Here is a 24,943-nt window from a genome sequence, read left to right as displayed (position 1 = left end):
ACAGAATGCATTAGTGGGATGAAGTTGGCTGCCTCAACAAAAAATTCAGATTGACACAACAATTAGGCAAGACTCTCAAGTAGTTCCTGTGTCAGATACAGCTTCTCAATTGGATTTGAAGAGGGAATGGCATAAAATCACTCTTGCTAGAGATAAACCTGGGATCATGGGGATCGAGTGCTTCCTCAGCCATTTTGCAGACGACTCCGAGCTGGACAGGAGGGTAGGAGGGCTCTGTAGACAGGTGTGAACAACTTGGCCAAAGCCAATTGTGTGAGGTTCAACAAGGCCTGGTCCAGGTCCTGCGTTTGGGTCACAACAACCCCAGGCAGTGCCACAGGCTGGAGCAGAGTGGCTGCAAAGCTGCCTGATGGAAAAGGTCCTGTGGGTGCTGGTCAACAGCAGCTGAACATGAGCCAGCTGTGCCCAGGGGGGCGAGAAGGCCAATGGCACCTGGCCTGTACTGGTGAGGTCACACCTCTCACCCTGTGTTCAGTTTTGGGCCCCTCACTCCAAGAAGGACATTGAGGTGCTGGAATATGCCCAGAGAATGGTAATGAAGCTGGTGGAGGGTCTGGAGCACAAGTTTGATGAGGGGCAGCTGAGGGAGCTGGAGGTGTTTGACCAGGAGAAAAGGAGGCTCAGAGAAGACCTTATCACTCTCTACAACTCCCTGAAAGGAGGTTATGATCAGGTGGGGTCAGTCTCTTGTCCCAGCAAGTAATAGAACAAGAACAAATGGCCTCAAGTTGTGGGAAAGGAGGTTTAGACTGGATACTAGGAAAAATTTATTGCCCAAAAGGGTTGTCAAGCATTGGAACAGGCTACACTTGTAAGTGGGAGTCACCATCCCTGGAGGTATTTAAAAGCTGTGTAGAAGTGGAACTTACAGACATGATTTAGGTCTGGACTTGATAGTGCTAGGTTAAGAGTTGGACTCAATGATTTTAAAGGTCTTTTCCAGCCTAAACTATTCTGTGATTCAGTGATACTTTCTTAGCAACAACATTGCAACATTTGATTCACATAATTAACGCAATTCCTCTTGCCACCTGCGTAACATGGCAAACAACTCACGATAATTTTCAAAAAGCTTTACAATACATTACCCTGTAGTGGTGGCTCTCCAGACTAACACAGGTGAAAATTAACTGAATTGAGGTAAAATGCTGAAGGATATTTGTGGTAAGCAGGGTTTATATGCATTTCTTCCAGCATTTCTTGCATCATTACAGGGATCATTCACAGTCAGTGCAAGGTTTTGTCAGTAATTTTCAATACTTTCTTTTACAACTGTAGAAAAAGGTATTTTTCCCTGCTACAATACACATCTCTGCTGAGGAATTTTGCTGCAGAACTTAATTGCTATATTATGTTCTCCATCACTTCTATGATACCCCAGGGAAGAACAAATGAGAAATTTATAACTGCAAAAGGAATCTTTTCACCCCTTTGGGCAGCTAGATCCTGAAATAGTTTTAAATCGTATTTCAGGCATTATTACTTTAGCAGTCATCCTCTTTCTAACCACATCTGGCACTCGCCCATCACTTGCCAGTCCACCAAAAGAGTAGTCCTTTTTCACCTTAAAACAATCCACCATGAAACAGTTAAGAGTGTTTTCATTAGGTCTTTATTACAACTCAGTTAATGATTCAAAATTATACTGAGCTAACTGGCAAGATTTTAATTCTGTCAGACCCATGAGGTTTTATCTCAAAATAAAATTCATACCTGAATTCATTTGGGTGAACTCAACAAGCCCATTAGATTCAGTTGTTTTGTTGTCAACAAACAACTCAGGAGCCTGGTGTTGTTTTTCTGAAGATAGTTCCAAATTGAGTTTCATTTTTCCACACTTACACTGTGCCACAGTTCCCCCTGAACTGGCCTTATCTGGTGCAAATCCGAAAACAATCTTCTTCTCAAGCCTTATGATAGAGTATTTAGAAAAAAACAAAATATATTTCTGATTCAGCACTAGTGAGATCATCAACATAGTGACTCAAAAAGAGAACAGGAAAATGCTAACTATTCAGGAGAGAAGAATTCATGGCTTTGTGATAGTGTAATTCTTTTGTGCTTGTTTGGTTCAAATCTTTGCCACAGGAAAATCACCTACTCAACAGAGAATATGCATTGTGTCCTTGAATTCACCTTACTCGTATGTATTGGAAACTGTCTGTGCACATCCACCCTCCAAGACGTTCTCTAGCACTCCTCACCAAACCTTTCAAAAAGCCTACAGATCATCTCAGGCTTCAAAGAGACACTGTTATGTATTTCTAGTAGTTCTCACTGTTTTGCTACCTCTTCCTTCTGGATTATTTGCTTGAGTTGCCCATTTGACTCTTTGGCTCAGATTCATCTCATCCAGATTTAGACATCTAACATATGGTAAAACCAACAGAGAAAGACAAACCTCTCCCGTGAGCCATTGGTGGCTTGGGTGGACTGAATCATCACCAGGGGTGCCATTCCTTCTTCTCTGTCTGAAGAAAGATGCTACCAAGACTGTCCATGACATGGAGACTCCTGAGCAAGCCACATAAAGTTACATGTGACTTTAGCAGTGCTCCAAATGTGAATTCTCACACCCTTACATGACTTCATTTTCCACGGGGACAATAACACAGGGCTTTGGTTTTGAGAGGGTTTTGGTAATATTGTAACACCATTCGTGCTGGATGCTTTGGGAGCATCTTTCTGCATGCTATTATTGCATTCGCTACAACTAGTGGATTATAAAACAAGACAACCTGATGGGTAATATTATATAATCAGAGCAGTGATGAGACTCAGGAAAACAGATGGAATTCTTTCTTTTCTTTTCCTTCACAGGCCTTTTGCTTTAATTTTCATATCAGTATTGTCACAAAGTTTAAAGATCTGTTTTGTAATGGCTTCTTAGCAGAACAAGTATTACACTCTAATAGACAGAGCTTTCCCATTCAACCCAAGCAACCAGAATGGCCATATTAAAATTTCTAACTTCAACTTGTCTGTGGTATGAAAAATAGTTTGAAGTAAAAAAGCAAAAATCCTTCTCTCTTATCCTTTCCAGATGCACTTGAAATGATAAGGAATGACTTGCATGTTGGTGGTAACAAAACAATCTCCACATACACAATTGTACTAGTAGCTATCTGTATCTGGGAAAAAAGGATGAGAGGATAGGAGGAAATGCCCACACCACAGAACTGTGCTGCTGTAGTTTGAAGCCTGAAGGAACAGGAAAACTTGTTCCATATACCCTAGAAGCAGCCACTCATCCACCCCTCAGCTGAGCTGGGGTGGAGAATGTAGGGCATGAATTCGTGCCAGAGATGGATATTATTGTAATCACATCAAATGGAGACTAAGCTGATGTCTACCTCTTAGATTCAAACCTTGGAAGTCCATCAAAAGAGTCACAGCACTGACCCCAGGTGAAATCCAATTTCTTTTTCATCACACATCTTTAATTTTCTGGACAGTGTCTCTGTCCCTCTTCCTGTTCCTGTACTGTCTGAGTGTACTTAGTTAAATTTATCTGCTCTTTCTTCATTATCATCAGGAAAGATTCTTTTTATTATCTTTCACTTAACATCATTTTACCCTGATGAAAAATCCCACCTACATACATTCTGTGAAGCCTGGCAATGCCTGTTTACATACCATGCATCTTTTATCTCAAACTAATAAAGTGCTGTCACCAACCAGGTTTTGCATCCCATCTGGCATGAACATAACACATTAACCACTTAACCTGAGCCTACAGATAACAACTACTCTTCAGAATTATCTAAATATTATTTAATATTGTCATTTATACTAAAATTGAGTGGTAACACACTCCTGGCAATACTTGCTGGGATATGAATGCTTCTGGTGTTAGGACTGAGGGGGACAACCAGAAGCCATAGGACTTTGAATATTCCCAGAGTCCTCATAGTGTGTTAGAAACACTGCACTCAGATGTCATACTGTGAGCAGGAAATGAAAGGCAAATAATATGAAAAGGCTGTGCATTAAAAATGCCAAGGGTACAACCTTTCTGACAACAAAGCAAAGATTCTTGCCTAATGTTATACTTCCACAATAATTATTTTTAATATTAGCGCATTAATTAACTTCCCACTGCATATAGTAGGTTGCTGTTTGAATATGATTTAGAACCTGTATACACATCTGTGTAGGTTTCTGACAGTGGGACCTGCTTACCCAGTTTGGAATCAACAACTTTTAAAGCTATAAGGTAGCTTTGTGTCCTGCTGAGGTTTATCATTTCTATAGGCCATTTTTGGGTAGTCCCCAGCAACAGAAGCTATATTTTTACCATAATTTATTTTAACCATAAATATCATAAAGGAAGAGATGCACAAAAAGATGGATTTACAGGGGTAATTGAGTACCTTGAAAGCTGAGGAGCACCTACACCTTGGGACTTAGAGAATCATGTAAGCACAGCCTGCTCTAGACAGTGGTCTTGGCCAGCCAAACCCATCTGTGTTCCCAAAATTTCTCTGCCACGTGACTGAAACGGCCCTGCTTGCAAGGGCAAAGTGCTAATTTGCACATGCCCCTGAGCATTGCTGGAGGGTCCCTTTTCAATGTGCCTGCAAGTCTCACCCAGAGCAAGGCTGGGTTATGAGCAGATTCTGGTCTGAATTTCTGCTGTCACCTGGAGCACCTGACATCCAGGGATTACACTCTGGCCCAAAGAGAGAAATTACCCAAAAAAGCATCATAGATAAATGTGGGATAACAATTCAAAAGTTTAGTACTCTGGAAGTGTGCCAGGAAGAGCATTTTTCACTATGCAAAGATCTCAGATAAATGTATGCAAATCTTCTGTGGTTTGTGTTAAAAAGAACGAGGAACAATGATTTCAGAAGGAGTTCTGGCAATCAGACACAGATTCCATTTCAAAATTCTCTCTCATAGATGCAAACATACACATAAACATTAATCTAAGCATTTTATTCTCCAGTCCCAAATTTGTCTCACTCAATTTGGCAAATAGCACACACTCAGTGTGTGTCTGTGAGGAAATAATGTTCTCCCCTGTGCCTCAGCTTCCCCTTTCTATCAGTGGAAGCTTCTAATCTAATATTTCTTAAATTTGTACACAGAAAAATGTTTTCAGGCTTAATATATCAAGATAAATAAATTACACAGAGATGTTTGCAAAAGAACACTGCATCAGTGCTGAGACGTTCATCATAAAGAACAATTATAGCAAATACACTTCGAATATTAAGCCTGAAATGTTTATAAGTGTATAAATCTTCAGAACAAATCCTTTGAGCAAAGCTGCTGCTTTCACAAGAAAGTGCTATGCGAGAAAATGAATGAGATTAAATTTTGTTTATGTATATAGCATACCATAATAATGTAGCTGCATTGGCTAAAAGCACTTATGACATCACATTAATTACTTTAAAGTGCTACATTGTCTCCCTACAAGTGCTAAAGGTCTCCTAGATGTAGCTGAGTTAAGACAATTCTCCTTTAGTATAAAATCCATTCTTTAAAGATACACTTTTTGCACTTAATATATATCACATTCATGTGCATGTTAAATGAAAACCAAGAAGACGCAATTACTATGTCTAAGCAGTTGAGGCGCATGAATATCAAGGGGAGAGATGTGTCATGAGATTATAACAAGAAGATACAGACAGAATAGTTCAGGCTGAATAGGAGGAAAAGTGTCTTAATAATGATAAGGTCTATTGGACCATGGAATAGTCTTTAAAGGGAAATAATAGAACCCCATTTCTGGGAATAAGTATAAGCACACTGAAAAAAAAAAGAAATTAAATATGGCAAGAACAGTCCTGATGTGACTTAAGATGAATCAGCTTGTTGTAATTGGTTTTTTGCAATTTAAATTACCTGTGATTCATAGTGGACAAAGACAAACAGAAAACACACCACACAAGCACTCCAGACTTTTAGGGATAGAAGGAGTTTAACAGATTAACATTTAGAAGACACATTTGCAGACCTATCAGTCATTCCATGAAAGCACTTATTATACAGAATATATATTGATAGTAACAGATCATTCATATTTAAGTTTTCAAGTCTCCATTTCTTCCCCTCATTACCTCTGGGCTTCATTTAAAAACAAAACAACAAGGCAATGGACTTTCTGATATTTATCTCTCTAGATCTTGTCAGAGCACAATCACTATGGAAATTGTGTTGTTAATGAACTTCAAATTTCTTTTCTTCTTTTTTTTTTTATTGCCATGGATATTTTCTTCTTTATAAGCACTAACATAAGAGAGTTGATAGCATGCTTTGTTATATTACAACTCGTGGAAAAATATTGAAATTGAAGTCTTCTAACTTGAGGCCCTTGAGTTGAAGGCATACAGAAGTATTTTCCATTGCTAGAGGAGGACATTCATCTCTAGGAAAATGAAAAAATTAGGGGTTGGCCAGAATGAGGCCAGCAACCATAAATTTAGTCTCCAGAAATGTTAAGGTCACAGTTGCTGGAAAGACTGTAGTTTGAATAGCCTCCCAAATCTCTGTTCTAGTTATAACATTAACTCTTCAGAGAGGAACCTCTAAAGATTCCTCCACCTTCCAAGTCTGGATCTGCTTCAGCAGACAGCGACTTAAAAGAACTAGTGACTGACCTTGACAAACCCTTGAAAGCTGTGTTCTAGAGAGAAGACAGCAAAGCACCACAATGTATAATATACAGATATCTTCGGGATATCATCCCTGCCAGAGATCCTGTGGTATCCTGAAGACCACAGTAACTCCTGACAGTTTCCCATCAGTGCCTACAGCATCAGAAACAGATTAAATATTTTAGCTAACCTGGCTACTATTCAGAATAGAAACTGCATATAAATTGTGCATATAACTTTGTCTGATTGTTGAACAATTCTGTAAATGCTTATTCTCTCCAGAAACACAAAATCTGACCCATACCTGGAGACGCACATAAGGTGTCATGGCACTGAATGATGAGGTTATTTTGATACCAAAGGGATACCAAATCAAAAATGAAGTTTAAGGTCTCCTAACCTGTCTTGCTACAAAACTAAAATACATGGCAGAAGCAAGCTGGTTTTGTGTGCTTTCTGCAACTGAACTCTTGATTGTGCCTGTAGTGTAATGTTATCTACTTTTATTTACACTCTGCTGCAATAGCATTTTAGTTCTACATTCTGATTCTCTTCCAAAATAAAGGTTAACAGAATAGAGACTTCTTAAACAAAAATCCTCACCTTACTTCTCTACTTAATATGAAACATTGCCTTTTAGTGTGCAACACATATTTTCACCTCTGATTCATGGTTCTCAGGTGTATGACTTTATGTGCTCACATACACTCTCCATCACGACTTCAAGTAAATAAAACGCAACAGTTCTGTTATTCTGGCTGCTCTGATTATCATCCCTCACCTTCACTAGCAAGATAGAAACAACGTGAGCAGTAGAGGGCTAGTCCTTGTAGTAAAGTACCTCACATGCCCCTTTTCCCCTGAACAAGTGTTTTGTGTTCCAAGTTTCCACACCACATCCCCATCAGCTCCTGAGAGCAGCACATGCATTGTCTGCTTCCGAGTTTGGAACACGCTGACTGACAGACGTACGTGCCGATCAACAAACCTGGGGGTATTTTTGGCTTCCCCAAAGCAGAGGGCAGTGATTTACTCCTTGTACACTTGGCAGCAAGTTTTAATGGCCAGCTGGTTCTTTATGGGGGTAGAGGGAGGTGGACAGATGGAGGAAGAAAGAGGCAGAAAATTCACTGTTGCTGTTGTGATCAATTATATGTGGAGAAGGTAACTTCAGTCACTCTGTAAATTGAAAACGGCTCACAACCGTAATACAAAGATTTCTGTAGCTATAAAATGACAAATTATTTTACTTTTTACAGTTAGCTGTGTTTTCTAAATATTATTGCTATAGATACCCAGGATAATGAAGAGAAAGATTATTAATTTGCTGATACTTCCAATTAGAATGTAGGATTTAGGGTCATAATAACTTGTTCATACCTGGATGATAAAAGAATCTGCCAATATCTGGTGAGATCACTTTTTCAGAGGAATTCTGGAAGGAACCTGAGAACCAGAATAATAAGCTATGTAAACCTACTGCTTTGGATAAAGTTTTAAAACTCCAAATAATGTTATAATTTCCAGACTTTGAGCTTTATGTTGGCATGTAGCTAAAACCGTAAGACAGAGTTTAGAGAAAAGTATGTAGGAAAAAAAGTAATCCTGAAGTTTTTCTTTTTCTCTTAAGTTTGAAGGCAAGCGGCTTGAGCAATTAGAAATGCTGTGTTCAAGGGACAAAATTCCCAAATACAGTTGATATTTATGTTATGTTTAGCCATCTGAAGTCAGATATCCATCTAAGCTGGTTCATCTAGATTCACTTTGTAGGTGGAGAGAGGTCCACATTCATGTCATCCTCCATGATTCACCTGAGAGCAATGAACTAGCTCTTCAAGGAACTTAGTGATTTCCACAGAGGGTTTCAAACACACAGTTAATTTTGAAGTTTCTCAGGTTGACTAGATAACAACTAACCAGGCTGAGTGGGTTGCTGTGCACAACAAAAGATTTGCATTCAACTAGGATGAAACACATAAAAATCACAGGAGCACTTTTGTTATGGGAGGGTCACCATGTGCTCCTGGGAGGGAAGCAGAACCAAGGTGCAGAGACAGTGAAGGGCTTGGCCACTTCAGCATGGCAAAGGCAAAATGTAACACTTGAATACAAATCAGTGTAAACTTGAATCAACAGAAGAGCTGAAAGCAGCCCAGCAGGCACCTGCACTTCAGGCTTGCCACATTATTCTGCCTTACATTTGTCCAGATGCTGCTTTACTTTGGGGCCATCTCAAACTGAGGGCTTGTCTCTGGTGTGCCCTAATGTGCCACACAGATAAGAGCTTCTTCATTTAATTCCCAGGAAACTTGGACCTTGCCATCTTCTCAGAGCACTTCTATGTGCAGCAACCTTCTTGAAATGAAAAAGAAAAATGCTGTAAAGTTGCCAATATCTTTTTACCTTTCTCCTCATCCCCATTCATTTATTAGTCTAATAGACAAACCACTTTCCTATGAAAGCAGCAAATGAATGTTCATTTCCTCCTTCTAACTGGGAGAACTTTTGAATGGCAAAACATATGTCTTGCCAGTCATCTGTGCAGATACAGATTTTTATCAACAGATTTTAAACCATCTATTACTAAGCATCTATTGTGTTAAAGCAGCTGTAAAATGAAATCCATCTTAATAATTTAGCTGCATCCCTACAATTCTAACAAACTGTATTTTCTCCCTGGGTGCGTAACTTGGGTGTGTAATTTGCCTTTTGGTTCTATAACTGAAGTTTCACAGATCTTATGCCTACTTGCACTTTGGTGTATCCTGAAGTTTTCTAAAAAGTAAACAGAATACTTGTGAAATATTAATGAATCTGAATATTAGTGTAGCACATCTGCTGTATAAGATGATACTGATGCAAAACACAAGACAACACAGAATCTTAAATCTTCAGACATCAGTGTCCTTTTCTTTGTCTGAGCATTAATATTCCTCCATACTTTTTAAGTTTTCAGAAGCCAGTAGTATTTTAGATCTGCAGGAGGTAGTGAATAATAATGTGCATTAATAAGGTAGCAGAGGACACAAGATGCTGCTGATTGCGTATCCAAGATTGTTGTTGATGACTACAGTACTTGCTAAAAAAAGTAAACAAATTCCTACACAGAGAGATCCAAGATATGCCAGTTGCCTGGATGCTAAAGAATATTAATTTTTCAACAAAAATGCTCGACTGTGCTATCATTTTCAAGAGATGTATTTCACAAGTAACATTTTTTTGGAAAGGAAATCAAAACCACTAGGAAGTATGATATATTTTCAAAGGAAGTGTAAGGATTTTATTCTTTTCATTGTCCATATTATCACAGTCTCTAGCATCAAGTCCAGCTCTAAAATGCCCAAGAAATCAAGCAAACCCTCAAATATGCAGTATGAATTGTTTTTATGAAACTGAATTTGACCTTTGTGTGCTATAATTAAAGTAACTACCTTTGTTTAACCAGCAGCTTATTTTGATAACTTTATATGTCTGGTTAGAGTGAGAGTTCATCTTATATCCCTGAGTCTCTTCCATTGACTTCAGCTGAGCTTTTCCCATGAGGATTCATGGTAAAAGGATTAGGCTGCTTTCAATTTTTATTTCATATATTTTTATTTAGGCATATGAGCCAAGGCCAGTACTAAAGGAATTTATTTTTGGAATATGGGAAATGCAAGTAGGCAGTTGCATTAATAGATTTATGTAAAGTTCTTCAACATGAAACAATACATTCCACATCTAGATTTTATTTAAATAAAAAGGTATAGTGTTCTGGGATCCATGTAACAGAGCCTGACTTACAATTTGGTGTCTAGGAAATGACTTATTAGTTGTTATACAATATCCAGCTTCCTGAACATCACTGAAGAGAAAGTGCAGGCTCCAACTGTTAGACACATAAATACAACACAGTATTGTTTGGAGACTCCCACAGACACAAAAATAAGGATATCAAAATGAGAGTTAGGTTCCTCTTCCCAGCAAAAAATAAGAAGCCCAAGTTTTGGGCTACTCCAATGAATAGTTTCCCAAGGGACTGGAAGTGCAAGGTACCCAGTCAAGGACTGTCTGCCTGCTATTACCCACCAGGGAAGTTCAGGTGGTGGCTGCTGATAGGGTGAGTCTTCTCTGACCAGGGATGTTAATGGCCATAACTACTGCCATGAAATCAACTGCTCTCTAACAACTATCCACAGTAGCTTCTCCATGCAAGCATCAATTTCCAGGCCTTATTTGTCTGGAATAACGCTCATAATGCTAAACTATTTCAAAACAAATTAAACAAGAGTTGATCTTCCAGAATAATGTTACTTGTCAGTTTACTCTTTTGTGACAAGTCTGCTCTGCAGAAGACAATAGAAAAGTCCCGAAGATCTGCCCCATGTCCAGGACATAGGCATGGCACTTTTTTTCTGAAGATTATTTTATTTCTGGCAAATATATGTTGTTCTAGGACAAGGACCTGCTTAGACACAGACACCACACCAAAAGGACACAGCTCATGCAAACACAGGCACAAGGCTTGTTCTTAATAAAGTGCCAGCAGAGCTAGGACCAGGCACATGCTGCTGCATTATATGCAATATTTGCTCATGCATCAAACATTAGGAATGCCCATTTTAAGCATTAATATTGTGAAATGTACATGGGAAAACCTAGGCTGGGTGCACAACGTCCTCAGCAGTGGTTCAATATCTTGGTCTGATCAGTGGTACCTGAGAAATACACAACATACAATTATCATTTCTTGTTACCTTTTATCAAGCCTTTCAGTTGTAAGGTATAAGCACACATACTAATGAAATGTATAACAAACATTATGCAGCATTTGTTTATACCCTACTGCTGAATTTTACATCACACATGGATATTTTTACTTTTCACAATGAAAACAATGAGGTACAAATTGAATAATGTGTAAAACCAGTGAGTACAAATCAGAAAACTTTAGAAGTGTCAGTGCAGCATGCAAGCATAACAGAGGGAGTTATTCTTCAAGATATATCTAACTGCTTTGTCAGAACAGCAGTGCCTGCAGAAAGCTATTCTTGCTCTTGATGTTGCTAACACCCCTGCCTTTATCTCAACCTCACAACATTTGGCACTTTTCCTAAGTCCTCAGGAAATGTCAGTAAATGTGTGGGTTTTTTCCATTTTTTTTAAATGGAAATCTCCTACTTCTTGCAATGTTAATGTAAAGATTGGAAACATTTTTGTCCAGAAAAGACAATCAGAAATTCCCAAAATTATAATTATTTTTTTTTACCTAGATTTTGGATGTGTATATTTTTTTTAAAAATTGTGGTACTGGCTTTTCTCATAATCTGTAGCAATTGATTATTTATTTAAAGTTTTCATGTTTGGCTACTTATGTTATTGCATAGTTTCAATCCAGACTGACTATCTAAAAAGCCCAAATTTTCAAAAAATTCAGAATAAATCTGGTTAGAAATCCAGTTTCCACTTTGCTGACTTATTTTTCCACAGAAGTGATTTTGCTTTGGATCAAAATAAGCAGCAAACCTGAGCAAAGTTGAACTAAAGCAGCAGCTCCCTAGACATAGCAGCTGGAAACTGATGCCCTTGCTAGCTTTTCTGGGAAGACAAAGTACGGCAATCTCACTGCTGGGAAGTTGCTGGGGGTTCACACCTGCCTGGCACAAGGGCAAACTTTCCACTGGACTCCCCTGGGGACAGCCTCCATGGTCTCCCAGCCTTCTCCTAGGATTTTTTATAATTTTTCAAACCACTCAATATCACATAACACTCCAGTTTTGACAGTAACTGGAGTAGGTTAGACACAAAATTCTGGGAAACTTTAAGAACAATGACTTTCAATTTTTTATTTTTTTAAATTAATGAAATTGTTGTAACTATCTTCATTGGAATCATGGTAAAAGTTAATGTATTTCTAGTATGGTGATAGCCTGTAACCACCACGTGATCCTTTGGACATAGACAAAGCAAAGTGTGTTCTGGCATCTGACAATATGGTAAAGTTTTGAGGACATCATCTGTATATAAGTCTGAAAATGGAGATATTTCTTTTCAATATTCTTTCACAGCACAGCAGAGCAAGTAAATATTAGTGTTGGGTGAGCAGACTGAAAATCTGAGATTTTCCAAAACCAGCACTGGTTTAATCTTCAATACCACTATCAGAGTCTCCACAAAGAGAAGGAACAACAATTTTAATTGGGAAGATGAGCCACGGGAGAGATCAAAGTTATTTCTCCCAGTGATCAGCTTATGTATTTCTTTCCTCATCTGACATTTCATAATGCCTTTCCTATAAAATATTTTCTTTCTGAGGATCTCAACAGGATTTGCTGTGGGTACAGTTTCCCAGAGCTGATTAAGTACATTGCTGGGTGTCTCTGCTGTTGTACTGGGATACCTGCAGGAAGAAGATGGAAATAGGGCCAGCTCAGAGCTCTGTCTCAGCCTGGGAGAAGTGGATTTTGGATTTGCTTTATTGGGTGAGTAACACCTGTATGTGACTGGGAGTTTGCAGATGGCATTGGAAAGGATGTAGTTTGTATGCAGAGCCACATAGGGCTGAAAACCTACTGTTTGGAAAGGGAAATAAAGCATGTGGATGCTGGAGCACAGAAACAGTAATAAAAACTTGTCTGTGCTAAATATTGAATAGTGGCATGATTAACAGAATAGCGGGTTTAGATGCTTAAAAAATGCAGTTTGTAGCAGTACAGCTTCCAGAGTGAGGAATTGTGTTCCTATTCTTGAGAAGTCACTGAGTCTGACAAGTAGGGTGGGAAGGATAATGGCAGAGAAAACCCTGACAATGCACAAAGAAATGCACAAAACTGAGAAGGCTTTTCCATCCCTTTCATCATTGTTCATCTGTTCTGACTGTTCTTATACCATAGGTATGGAACAAAAAACACCCTGAAATTAAGGCTAGGCTTCTGCACATGAGTTTTTCCACAGTGGGCACTGGAAAGAACTGGCACGTTCTCATGGAAGACACATACATCAAAATGAATTAGTAACTGCACTTGGCTGAACAGGGAGAAGCTGTGGTCCACTGGCCCCATAAGTACGGGGAAGGGACACCTCTAAGAAATCAGGCAAACCCTGGCACTAGGTAGGGTAACAGTAGATGTGATTTCCATGCCCATTCTGCCTTACTCCTTCTGCCTGAACTCAAACAAGTCTCTAAGTCTCTCTGTGCCTCAGCCTGTAATGGAGTAATAATATTTTCCTGCCTCACTGTGGGACACTGTCATCCTGATATTGTGTTGATGGGTACAATTGAACAATCTGCCATATATTAAAAAGAAAACTTGTTCAGATGGATGGTGCTTTATCACTGAAAAACGTCAAGTGAATGAGGTGTACTGGCTTTTTATAGGTTCCTTGTATGTGCTTTGTTATAATAAGAAATTCATCATCACTGTGGGGACCTGAGTCATCTTTGTCCTTATTCTGCTCTTTTTCTAGTGTTTTTTCTTGAATGCAATACACATAAATCAGTATAAAAATGGAGTCATACCATGGCAAATCATAGGCTTTGTTTTTCTCCCTGGAAGTTGCACTAGCTCTGCAGTCCAAAACAATTATTACCATGTAATTTATTTTCACTTTATTATGTTTCTCTGAAATACAAATTGGAGTTTGCTGGTTATGCAACAGCTCTCCATATTCATTTTCCTACACAATGAAACTTCATCTGGGAATACATACAAATTAAGGATTCAAATCTTTCTAAGAAGTTTTGCAAAACTTCCTTTAGAGCCAGCTACTATCAAATCCCATTTGCTTTTATAAGCTGATGAAAACTCTAATCAGAAATGTCTGTGCTTATGTGCTCAAAACAGAGTATCATCTATACCTTACCTTACTTCCCTGCAAAAATCCCTGAATAATGTGAAAATGGCATGCCTTTCCTAATTCAAACATTTGGCACAACAGTGTTCTAATAAATGATGTAACAAGGGAGATCATAATAAGAAACATCTGTACAGATTGCTGAAGGCAAGCTCAAAGTATGTCAGAGTCTAAGAATTTACCACAAGGAAAAATTACTGAGAAAAATATGTAAAAAATGTTTATGTTCAATGTTGCTTGAAAAGGAACATGAATAAGATATGTAACTATACCACACAAGTAGACCACAACCCTCTTCTCAAATTTACAAAGCTATTGAAGGCTTTGCACAGGGAAGTAAGATCCCACCACTTAATAGCAGGAAAAGATTATGACCTCTCCCTTTTTGGTAGGAAATCTTAAGTACAGAGAGACCAAATCAAAATTGTTCCTCTGATTTGAGTGCAATAAAAATTGGGCAAATCAATTTCATTTGCCTTTTGCTTCATCAAAAAATGCAATGTCTGAATCTTCCATCATTTTCAGATAAAGAAGACAACACTTGGCCTCTTTGGAGACCATGTCCAAGATTTCTCAAGTCAGAGACGTCCAAAATGAATATGTGAATTGAAGGTCATCCATCCATTGCATAAGGAATTTGCCTAAGGACACTCCTACACTGACCATCCTAATAACCTGATTCCCTGTGCTTCAACACAACACTGGTTTTCATTTTTTACAGGACTTTCTTTCATCCATCTGTACCAGTAGGAAATGAGTAAGAGAAAACAAAGAAAAACATGCTGCTGAAACACACTGTGTTCTGAAAATCCATCCCAGGCCCTTGCCCACAGGTAGGGAAGGCAGCTGCTGAGATTGTAAGCAGGGATATTAAAAAAAAAAAAACAAAAACAAAAACAAAAAACCAAAACCAAACAAACAAAAAAAGTGATCTCTGAATGTAATGCCTTTAGATTCCAGGAGAAACAAGCAGTGAAAGACAAAAACCAAGGAGATTGGACACATTCTGGGGAATGAATAATAAAGTTGGACAAGCACACAGCACCCTGTCAGCCTCTTGCTAACGGAAAGTCAACTATTCCAGGAATCAATGCCCTATGCCTGGAGTTCAAAAGGCAAAAGTGCTAAGAACCTCCAATGTTTTGTATTTTTTTAAGCTTGACCAGGTCTAGAAGGAAAATACTTGCAGTATTATGTAGTATGGAGTGAAGATGTCTCTGCTGTGCCAGATATCTGATTATGAGAGCTCAAGGACTACTGACAGTGGATGTCACTGATACTCAAACTAAAACTTTTGCTCTGTGCTTGGCTAGTAACTGCATTTTTTTGGCGGGGGCGGGGGGGGTGTCATTCCTCAGAGCTTTTCAAAGAGTGTTTTAAATGTGGAAAGACAGTTTCAAGGTTTTAGTTGTTGATAATTGTTTCTCCATGCATGAGGCAACACAGTTTTCAGGGGAGCTGAGGATGCCTTTTTAATAACAAGCTCTTTTACTTGGAACTATATAAAATACTTCTGTGTTCTATAAAAATAATGCTGATTCTGTTCAAATAAACTCAGTGCTGAGATGCTGCAGTAAGCTTCAATATTTTTAGACCATTTGGGCCCCAGGCAATCTGAAGTAAATATATTTATTTTAGCTTATCCCTGGTGTAAACAGAGAAAACCTGAGCATCAGGGTAAAGGTCACAATCCCATGGGCAACATCTGTTCTCTTGAATTTTGAGGAATAGTTTGGACTGTATGTGCAATAAAATTCAACAGCTCTCCTCAATCTTCTCACACCCCTCCAAGCCTAACAGCCCCAAAATGTTGAAACCCTTGAATTTCACCTCATGGATCAGACAGGAGCGGGTCAGCTACAAGTGCTGGAGAAGCTTCAAACTGTGACTCAGTCTCAGAGTCCCAGCTTCAGTGAGAACTTCCAACAAGTTCTTATTACCTCTTGTCATCACTCTAATTCAGGAAATATGAAGCTCTATAAACACATGAACTTTAATCTTATTTTTTTCAACTGATATTCATTCTTCTTAAAAAAGTCAGTGCTCTTCATTGAGTTAAAACACCACAGACAGAACAGATGTTTATGTTACGTTTTGCCTTTTTACCATTTGTCATTTTGCCATTTTACTCTTTATGTTACATTTTGCCACACAGATACACACATTTAAAAGCTTACACAGTTTGTCTATATTTCCCTTTAATTATGCTGGAAAGTGAGAAATGGCATTCATTAATTGTTTTACTCATTTCTTGCTTTGTCAGGAATCAGAATCCATTTCAAAATACCAGGTGCCTCAGTTATGCCTGATTATTTTTTATGTAAAATTATTTCACATGCTTTCCACCAAGAAAAAAAAAAATTGCAGAATCACAGAATATGCTGAGTAGGAAGGGACCCATCAGAATCATCAAGTCCAGCTTCTGGCTCTGCACAGGTAACCCCACCCATGCCATCCTGTGCCTGAGAGCATTGTCCAAACACTTCTTGAACTGTGCCAGGCTGGTGCTGTGACCACTGCCCTGGGGAGCCTGTTCCACTGCCCAGCCACCCTCTGGGTGAAAACTTTTTCCTTATCAGGAAATCAACTTCCCCTGACTCAGCTTGATATTGTTTTCTCGATTCCTGTCACTGATGAGAGAGCAAAGAGATCAGTGCCCCTCCCCCTGTCCATCCTCATGGCCCTCCTTTGGACACTCCGTAATGTCTTTTTTATGTTGTGGTTCCCAAAACTGCCCCAGCACTGGAGGTGAGGCTGCCCCAGTGCAGAGCAGAGCAGGACAATCCCCTCCCTTGCCTGGCTGCTGATGCTGTGCCTGAATCCCCCAGGACAGAGCTGTCCCTCCTGGCTGCCAGGGCACTGCTGGCGCATGTTCAATTTGCCACTGAGCAGGACCCCCAGGTTCCTTTCCCCAGCACTGCTTTCCAGCCTCTCATTCCCCAGTCTGTCTGTACATCCAGAGTTGCCCCAGCCCAGGTGCAGAAACCAGCACTTTCCCTGGCTGAATTTCATGTGGTTGGTGATTGCCCATCCCTCTAATTTGTTGAGGTCTCTCTGCAGGGCCTCTCTACCCAGGAGGGAACTGACAGCTCATCCAAATTTAGTTTTGTTGAGAAACTTCCTCAGTATTCCTTCAAGTCCTGCACCCAATTCATTGAAGACAATGCTGAAGAGAAGCAGACTGAGGATGGAGCCCAGTGGGACCCCAGCAGTGACAGGTCCCCAGCCTGATGTCCCCCATTCACTGTCAGCTTTGTGCCTGACCTGTGAGACCATTGCTCATCCACTGTGTAACCCGGTCATCCAGCTGTGAGCTGGACATTTTATTTCTTGTGAGATAAAAGTATCAAAAGCTCTGCTGAAGTCCCAAAAGATGATCTGCTGGCTTTCCTAGATCAGCTAGAGGAGTTACCTTGTCCTAGAAGAAAATCAGTTTCAACAAGAAGGACTTTCCCCTCATGAAGCCATGCTGGCTGTCACCAGTGACTGCATTGTTCTCCAGGTGCTCTTCACTACCAACCAGAATAAATTTTCCATTATTTTACTGGGCATTAAAGTGAGACTGATAAAAAATACTCCTTCTTGCAATATTTATTTATTTATCTATAGATCTAGATTATTTGAATTATATTATAGAATTTTTGTTATACAGTATGAGAATATTTATTATTGAAAAGTGTATAAAAACAGAAAAGTAGTTATTGTTTCATATGACACTCTTCAAGATCGGAGATCTAGGCAGCTCACAGTCACTCAGACCTCTGGGATATTCAGATGTAACACTGCTACAAGTCCATCTCTGCTTTTCTCAGTGTTTGCACTGCTTATAGACACTGGAGTGCCTATCTGCTGTGTACCTGCAGTCATGATTTATAAATAAGAGTTTATAACAAACTGTTCCTGTGTTGTTCTGATCACAAGAACTGAAATACACGTGAAACATGAGTTCTTCAAGGATATTATGCAGTGGGTTTGTTTCTAGTGAAGCTATTCTAAATCTAATGTACTGAAACAGCAAGGTTAAAACACCAGTATATTTAACTTTATTTATAGAAAAGCAGCTGCACTAGTTCAAGGCATTTTATTTTTCCAAGTAAGCTTTTGCATAATGGTCTGCCTTGCTTGTTCAAATGAAGAAAAAAAAAGGGAAATTGGCAATGTATGAAAGGAAGAAAGCAGACATAAGAAACACATTCCTGACATGGATCCACAGTGACACAATGAAGACTTGAGTCTGGGAATTCACCAAAGTCTGGACATATTTGGAAGAAAATGAGGAAGTCACTTGCAGAGATCTCTCTCAAAGACAGCTATTTTAAGATGAGTTCTAGATCTCCTTGAAATGTCATTCATCAAACCAACTCCAGACTGCAGCTCCAAGCCCTGGTGCTTAGAGGGTGCAGCTTCCCCTAAGCTGTGGTGTTTTACCATTATAAATGAGATATATCACCTTTCACTACCTAAATATGCTGAAAACATACCTTCACTCCTACAAACCAGTGAGGCACACTGAGCATTGTTTTAAGCCAACCTGCATAAGAAATTCCATTTTGCATTAAATTAGATATCAACTGATAGCAAGCAATTATTTATACTTCTACATTGACAATGTCTTCAGGAAGAGCACATGCAATTGTGTTTTCAAGTGTAACTCTGTGTCCTGACTGATGGTTGTTTGATATCTGAAGCTGTGTGATGCATAAATTCTAGGCAATTATTAAGTCATTTAAGATACAGGCAGATTTAGATCAACTTAGATACATCTTCTATGTATTTACACACCATTTATACAGGTGATAAAGGGTCACATCCTGAGGATGTTGGCAATTTATGAGATCCCAGGATCTGTCCTAAAGAATCATGTGGAGTTTTGTATTTATTAGAGGTTCCCTGTCATTTGGCCATCGACCATCTGATGACAAGGATCACATCCACAGGGACAACTCTTTGTACCATCAAGCATTCTCTTGGCTGTGCAAGTGTGATTCCCACACCACAGCACTACACATCACAGCATGGGAATTGCTGCACTAAATTACATTTTAGATCCTGAAATTATATGCCAACTAACTAACACTGGAAGAGACAACATGGGTGCCTAAGTCTGCTTCTACATTATCTCAGGCAAATATATTGCTGTCACTAAGGCCAGAGGTTCATAGGGACATCATTTCTGCAGAGTAAAAACAAAATATAGACTTTTAAATAATAACAGTCAGTCTTACACAGCTTAAAACCAATAAATGTTCAGTACTAGGAGAGATTTTACTGTTTTCACCACATACTAACACCTTAGCACTAGACCTGAATTACAATTAAGAGACTGAGATAAAATGGAAAAAGATAGGCTCAAGGCAGAAAGACTTACAGACCTTAGAAATTAATTTCTAAATCTCTAAACACAATTTTTCAAATTTGCAGTGATAACTTTTTATTGGAAACTGTCCTGTGCTGCTTTTATATTTTATTATGGTAGCACCAACACAAGTGCACTTGGGATATATTTATAGTCCTGGACTCAAGCCTGATGTGTGTTTGGCCCAGCTTTTGCAAGACTGCCTGGATTTCCCCACACACTCACACCAAGGAAAAGATTTTCCACTCTCAGGATCCAGGTGCAGTGGTGCTAGGGCATGACCCCCATGATGTTAAAATAGTGGTGGGATTAATTTATGGCATAACACAATCCACACTGGGCAATTTCCATGCTGTCCCTCACAGGACTGCGCCACGTGTCATGCCTGGTGCTGGCACAGGAGCTGCCTGCCCAGCCAGCACGGGACAGGGGCTGTGTGAGCGAGGCTGAGAGCGGGGGCAGGACCTCCAAATGCCCTTTTCTACCAGGGCCCATGCCCACAAGTCTCTCCCTCCTCCTGCAGCCTCAGAGGGGTGTTTACATCACGCTGCATAAACTGTGCCCCTGCTGCCTGCCCCAGGGCAGCAACCCCCCCCCGCCCCGTGCTGGTTGCCTCAGAGAAGCAGATGGCCTGAGGGCACCTCTGCACATTTTGCCTGTCCAGAGAGTATCCCCTGAGCAGGAAGATGAGCTCCTTCAGACTCAACACCTCCATGTGAGTAACACAGAGCATAACACCAGGCACATTTATTTCTTTATTTAATAAGTGGGTTCATGCTGAGCATTACAAAGTTGCCCGGTGAAAGTATCCACCTTGTCAGATCTCCACAAATGTATCAACAAAGATGAAGTGAATAAGACAGTGTTCAAGGAATATTACAATAAATAAATAAATAAATTTATACATAGATAAGCAAAGCAGCCTCCAAAGCAACAACAAAACAAAATTTCCCCCACCTCCCATCCCTACTCCACATCCTTCTCCAGGCTGTTTAAGGCATAGATTGCCACCTACCATGATTTCTTCTTTGGGTATGTTACCACAGTCCCAATTCTGCCCTCTAGCAATGGATTTATCAGTACCTCTATGGCATAATTTAGCCAAAAATGTGAAATTATATACATATTTCATATGCTTTAGTAGATGTTTAAATATGTTGATCTAATTTTCCCCTGTAGTTTATTTAGCATATAAATTGTCTCTTTTTGGTGTTACGTATATTTTATCTCTTCAAAACAAATGGTTTAAGTTATAGGTCAAGAACAGATTTTTCTATAATACTGCTCTGGTTTTAAGCTACTATGACTGGTAAATTAAAAACCATATTTACTGCCCTAACATTAAAGCACCAGGGAGAAAAGCTGTATTGTGGGTTGATTCAGTTCAGGAGAGCAAGAATCAATGAAAAACCAGAGTGTCTACTTTACCCATCAGGGAGCTGTGTAAATATGACTCAAAACTAGTTTGCCCCATGGTGTCAGACACAGCAAAATACAAAGCCTGCCTTGTGTGCCCATATTAACTCTTTTCACAGCCACAGCAAGTGGAAGAGGAGTGTTCCCAAGAGGTAAATGTGTGCAGCCCTGCTGGCTGCTGTTGCCAGCCCAGAAGAAGTGAGCAGCAGTTCTCTGAACTGGGGAGAGCGGGACATTTTGAGCCTGAGCTGCAGGAAACCTCTGAAGGTGATGGTCACTCCTGCTCTGGCTGTTACACAGCTGTGAGGGATATCTTTGGATATCTTTGTATCCAGTTTCCAAATGACCAAGTAATACACAATCTAAGGGTAGTGATCATGTTTTTCTTAGCTTTTCTGTTCTATGTTTTCACTCATTAGAAACATGAAAATTGTTATTGCAATGTGACCAGACATCCATGCACCTTTTATGATTTTTCCAGAGCCACAACCATCTGATATGAGGATCAAACCCATTTGATATCAGCCTCATTTCAAAATGTAATTAACATTGCAACTTCCAAGATAAATGAATGCATTTTTTTCTGAAGAAAGGCAGATAGCATTAAATCAAAGAACAGATTCTCCCACAGTCAGGGGTGGGAGAATGACCACTCCTGCTTCCCTACCAGGCCAGTGCATAAGAGGGCGAACAATTATGAAGACCTTACATTTTTGAAACACACAGCATTATGAGCATTAACACAAATGGGAAAAAATCCTCACTGAAGCCAAATGCAATGCTGATCATGTATTCAGAAGTTGTTGGAGGAATATCAAATCTAACTCCATATTCCTAATGAATACAAAAAGGATGATTCTTCACAGTTGGCAGGCTGGTGTGAGCCATATAACAGAAATTTGTGGCTGTTCTCGCTCTGGAGTTAGGCTAGGGCTATCGAAATGATGGATGGTAAGGGGTGTTTTACAGTATCTGCTGCAAACCTGCTCACATTTTGCATGTAAGTCCCTTTCTCTGCAGTGTGCTGGGAGAGCAGCAGATCTAAATGCTCTCAGTTATAAATGTCAGCTTCAAACCACTCAGGTGGGATCGACAGCACTAAACTGGATTAAAAACAGCCCACATGAGAACAGACCCAGCAGTTACAAAACAGCTATATTAGAAGACAGTTAGCTGTTTCCATAGAAATGGAAATATGGATTCAATCCCTTCAGATCAGAGCTCTGAACGAAGCAGGAGTAACCAAACTGTTTGTAAACGTGTCATGTCAAACAGAAATCTCTGGTAAAAGTGCAGACTTGAGGTGCTTGTAAAGCTCATGTAAGTAATGCTTATAACACAAAGCCAGGGAAAATGCAGGCCCAAGTGTCTCCGGGCTGCCTTGCTCTTGGGAAGGAGGAGAACTGGAAGGCAACTGCGCATTACTGATCATGGTGATAGCTCCGTCCTTACCCGGGGTAGAGCAGGTTACAGCGCTCTCACTGAGCGGCGCTTACCCCTCCATCCATCTCCCGAGGCGGGGGCGGCTCCGCTGTCGCAGCCGGCGCCGGGACGCGGGGCCAGCAGATGGCACCGGAATGCTCGGCATCACCCCGCGGTACCCGAACCGCTAGGAATACTGCCAGGCAGAAATGTCCGTGGGATACGGGCAGGGACACCCCCTGGGCGGGCACGGGTCGCTCCCAGGTGCGGGAATGCCGCGCTCGGCGCCCGCAGCGGTCGGGTACCAGCAGCGGCACTGGTGAGCCCAGCCATCAGCTTCCAGAGCTGGGCTTTAAATACCGAAATAGCCCTGACTGGCCGTAAAAAGCTCCAGCAAACTGCCCAAGCGGCGACTAAAGGGAGCACTGAAGAGTGAGCGAGGAGAATAAGCAGGAATTGTGAGCGCAGAAGAGCGCGGAGCTGCTCTCGCTGCGAGGGAGGCTGAAGCCCCCGGAGCGGGAGGGGATGATGATAACGCCCCGGCGGCCACAGCAGTGTCTGGCCTTTCGGGAGAGAGCCACAGCTCTATCCCTGACCACTTTTATTTCACACACAGCGAAAACCAATTAGCAAACACTTTTCTTTCGAACGTAATCCCAGTCTTGGGCTTTTCATTAGTTTGGGAGAGTGCTGGCAACTCCCACATCAGCAAGAATTTCCCGATTGCTTTCAGAAACGCTGCTTGCTGCATTCCTCCGAGAAATGCCTTCCCATTTGCACAGCATAAACAAGCACAGACACGGGCGAGACTTTCTGAAACCCTTTGCAGCAGCCTTAAATGGATACTCCTCCACATGCCTTTATTTCTGAGGATGAACTTTGACTTCTCTGCTTCTAGCAGTACTTTTTAAAGTTTTTTTTTGGTGGGGGGTTGTGATAAAATGAAAAGAGGAAAATGGACAAAAGGAAAAAGAGCAAAATATAAGTAAAAAAAAAAAATTGACATATTTTGGGGAGGACTGAAAAGAAATAAATGTTTTTGGGAACTATTTTGCACTAATTTATTCTTAATTTCCAGTATATCCTCCTGCCCGATGTAATTTCACTAGGCCTTTTAACTATCTTTGATCATTATGGGAGGTTTCAGGCCCTTATTCCCTATTTACAGCATTTTGTCCTCCAAGTCAGCCTGTGGTACTTGCAACTGCTTAGCAGATGTTTGTGTTCTTGGTAGGAAGTCACTTACGTGTCTTTGCTCTTTATTAGGAATGGCTGATTTGGCTAGGCTGAAACTATTGATGGCAATAATAAAAATATGAAAAAAAAAGTCTTACATATCTCAAATACAAATTTCACTATTTTAAGAATAAAACCTGCTATCAAGTGTTTTTATTCCAGATGTTCTAGGTTTGTGTTTTGATTCTTCAAAAATTGTCCTGTATTTTCTTGTCAGTTCAGTCAGTCACTATACCAACGCCCTAAACCATCATTATACATGGAGATATCAGTTAATTTGAAACCTTTTATTTAAATATTTCTCTGTTGAGGTAAACAGAGATACAGAGCTATAGCTCTTAAAACGCTATGCAGAAGTTTTCCACGCAGAGAGCTCTCAGAAGCAATGAAACAATTGAACATTTTACACACACATTTGCAACACTGTTTTACAGAACAGTAACTTGGTTACTACGGCATAAATTCCTTATTATCTCTACTGACTTTGACAGTAAAAACAGGTAGAAAATCTTATTTCTGAGCCACCAATGGAAAAATATGGGGCTACATCAATGCTTAAAAAATATTATTTGAAAAGCCCAAAGTTTTTTTGAAAGTAAATGATTAATTCTTGAAAAATTTTGCGCATTTAGATACAGACATAAAAGCTGAAAAAGTACAGAAATCCCTAATCTCCCTGATTATGCTTCCTTGAAGTAACTGCTCATTAAAATAATTTCATGCATGTCATCCTATCATAAGTGGAAATTAGACCGACTGTTCAAAAAAGAAATAAATAAATGGAAGAAGATAATTTCCCCTCCTTTCTAACCCACACCCACTCATCCAGTTATTGTTTAGTGAATATTTCTTTTTTCATTCCTACACCTTTAGACCTCTCTTAGGTCTTCCAACAGTGGCCTGATCTGTCCGTGTGTGACATACAAAACCACCTGGGAAAGTTTTGCAGCTACTGATAAACTCGATTAGATCTCAGCTGCTACTCTGACTGTGAACAATTTTGGGTGGGGTGTGCTCATTCCTCCCTGTGGCCCCCTTCCCAGCTCCA

This window comes from Geospiza fortis, unplaced genomic scaffold (assembly GCF_000277835.1).
Source record: "Geospiza fortis unplaced genomic scaffold, GeoFor_1.0 scaffold424, whole genome shotgun sequence".
NCBI lineage: Eukaryota > Metazoa > Chordata > Aves > Passeriformes > Thraupidae > Geospiza > Geospiza fortis.
Note: the sequence above shows the minus strand (reverse complement) of the source record.